Source organism: Trichosurus vulpecula, chromosome 4 (genome assembly GCF_011100635.1).
Source record: "Trichosurus vulpecula isolate mTriVul1 chromosome 4, mTriVul1.pri, whole genome shotgun sequence".
Lineage (NCBI taxonomy): Eukaryota > Metazoa > Chordata > Mammalia > Diprotodontia > Phalangeridae > Trichosurus > Trichosurus vulpecula.
Window position 1 is genome coordinate 193,343,568 of NC_050576.1, and position 3,282 is coordinate 193,346,849.

General features: G+C 41.1%; 1 pseudogene; it reads right to left on the reverse strand.

Moving 5' to 3' along the window:
- Nucleotides 1-246: 246 nt before the first annotated feature.
- On the reverse strand, nt 247-941 carry LOC118846981 (annotated as a pseudogene).
- Nucleotides 942-3,282: the final 2,341 nt, after the last annotated feature.

Below are 3,282 nucleotides of genomic sequence, written 5' to 3' on the forward strand. Positions count from 1 at the left end.
GAGCACTCTGGAAAAACACTAGACTCATAGTCAGAGGACCTACATTTTTCCTTCAATATAAAAAGCCCTATTTGAATGACAATTACTTTAATGTTACCTAATTCACAGCATTGTTGTGAGGGTCAAAATTCTAAGGTGATGATATAGTAAATATAATTCTATTTACAATGACTCCAAAGTAACTGTTCTTGTCAAGATTCTGGACCCTAGACTTCTTTCTCCTCTACAATCTTGGTACTCTAGGCATCAGTGAGGCCAACTTGTATCCATTTGGATGGTGGATAGTTTTCCAATATGCTGCTGCTGATCTCCTCTGGAGGATATTTCACAGGGTTTGTAGCCATACCCTAGACATGTGGTCACAGCTGCCCTGTGTCTTGTATTTGTAGTAGGCATGTCCTACGTGAGGATGGGTTTATTGATACGGCCTCTTCCAGCAACAGCACCGTCCTCAAGTTTGTTTGCAGAGTAGATCGCTTTCTTAGATCCTAAATGTAGCTTCCCCCATGTTTTCTTTATTTCAGGGTAGTGGGAGATAACTGTGAAATAGTTTCCAGATATGCGTGTAAGTTTACCCCAGACATAAGACTTTTGTTATACAGAGCATACCTTCGGGTATAGTGCTAAATGGGGCGGGGGGACATTGCCAGTGCCAAGCTGAGCTTTCTTACCACAATATACAGAGTGGCCAGAAAGGATGCCTTCAGCAACAATGAACAAATATTGTCCTCTCCTTAAGCTGGTAAGGATCCCCAAAAGCTACTTTTGCAAGGGGACCCTTTTGGCCTGAATCACTATGTCCTCCACCATACCCTGATGTAGCCATGCCTCTCAGCCATGCCTTAGGTTGCCCAAAGAGAGGCAGCCCCTTTTCTGTGCTTTAGGTGAGTGTGGAAGACAGAGCCAGTGCCTTTCCTCTGGCTGTAGATCACCAGGCCCATCATGGGTGGCCTGGCTCTAGAACAGTTAAAAAGAGGAAGAGCACTGTATTTAAAGTCAGAGGACCTTCTTCTACTTCTTCTTCTTATTACTTCTACTTATTACAAATGGGACTATGAGAAATGAATTAGCCTTTCTGGGCCTTCATTAACAAGAATTTATTTAATACCTACTATATGTCAGGCACTGTATTAAGCATAGGAGATACAAAGAAAGGAAGGAAAAAAAAACAATAACTGCTCCCCCGGAGCTCATATTCTAATGGTTTTCACATCTGCAATAAAAAGGGATATTGGATTAGGTGGCCTCCAAGGTCCCTTTCAGCTCTGATGCTGTGATTCTACTAATTAATCTATTTATTATCTATTAATCTATTAATTAAATAACCTATTAATTAATTCTATTAAGAAAAATGGAAAAGATGAAATGCTGTTTTTTTTTAACCAAACAAGGGGCCAACTAGGTGACATAGTGGATATAATATTATACTTGGAGTCAGGAAGATGGGAGTTTGAAACCTTACCTAGACACATATTAGTTATGTGACCTCATGTAATTCACCTAATATCTCTCTGCCTCAGGTTCCTTACCTGTTGTTGTGTCGTTTCAGTCTTGTCTGACTCTTCACAATCCTGTTTGGGGTTTTCTTGGTAAAGATACTGGAGTGGTTTGCCATTTCCTTCTCCAGTTCATTTTACAGATGAGGAAACTGAGGCAAGCAGGGTTAAGTGACTTGCTCAGGGTCACACAGCTGGTAAGTATCTGAGGCAGGATTTGAATTCATGAAGATAAGTCTTCCTGACTTCAGGCCCAGCACTCTATGCACCATCTAGCTGCCCCTTCCTTACCTGTAAAATATAGTTAATCATAGCACCTACCTGTCAGGGTTGTTGCAAGAAGAAGATGAGATAACATGTGCAGAGTGCTTTGGATGCCTTAAAGCACTAAATAATTATATTATTATCATTACAGGACTTTGATTCACATGCACATATTCCCTTCCCAAATTCCAATCTGCCAGGCTCCTTTTCACTCAGTGAACCTTCTCACTGTCCTCTGTCTCATAACTGTCACCTCCCCATATGGGGAGGACATGTTTTTCATAAATTGCTGAACTGTCTCTGTATCCCCCATCTCGGATCAGGAGACCAATATGTGGGGGGAGAGAGGAGAAGGAAACATGACAGATTGGAAGTACTCAGCCTGAATGTCTCTTTACTGATGACTAGGGACATGGTTACCGTGAAGATTAGGCTCTGTTGTACTTGACACTGAGAAGGAGTCGAATAGTTACATAGATACCTTGTCTGCCTTTGGAAAGTTTATAGTCTAAAAGTCAAAAGTGCATGTTAGCTAGACTTCTACTGCTTTTGAAATATATGCCCTCCTAGCATATTCCTTCTTGGTCCAGTTCTGCACTTGGATTTCAAAGCTCTTGAACAGGGCCCAAGGATTTGGATCTGTCCATATGCCAAGAACTTTAAACACTTCTTTGAAGACTGCATTATTTCAAGGGGTAGAGGGAGACCCCATTTAGGTCTCTGAGATACACCAGTTGAGGCCATTGCACTTTTCTCTTATCCCAATATCTATTTCTTTTTGGTTTACCCCATGACCCAGGAGTGCCCATTTTCTAAGTCCTCCCTAAACGTTCACACTCTCCTAGCTCAAACATGAAATGTTACTATTTTCCTGGCACTCCCTGTTTTCAGTTCTCAAATTCTGCAGCTCTGCAATACAGATATCCATTATTTTTAGGAATATAGTTAAAATAGCTAAAGCTGTAGGTGAAGATTAAGGGCTTTGGAGGATGTGTATTCAAAATGGTAATAGGATCCCTGGATTTAGAGGTGAAAAGGGATGTGAGATAATCCTCTAGTCCAGGGATGGGGAACCTGCAGTCTCAAGGTCCTCTAGGTCCTTGAGTACAGCCCTTTGACTGAATTCAAATTTCACAGAACAAATCCCCTTAATAAAAGGATTTGTTCTGTGAAACTTGGACTCAGTCAAAAGGCCACGCCCAAGGACTTAGAAGGCCACATGTGTTCTCAAGGCCACAGGTTCCCTACATCTGCTCTAGTCCCATGGTACTTAACATTCTTGTGTGTCATGGACCCCTTTGGCAGTCAGGTGAAGCCTATGAGTCCCTTCTCAGAATAATGTTTTTAAATAATTGAAGGAAATAATAAATTTCAGTTAGAAGTTAGTAAAAAAATATATATTTTCCTCCATCCAAGTTTACAGACTTCCTGAAATCTACCCACTGATTTCAGATTAAGAACCCTTTAGCCAGCCCAATACCCACATTTACAAATGAGGAAATGGAGGCACAAATAAAGTGCT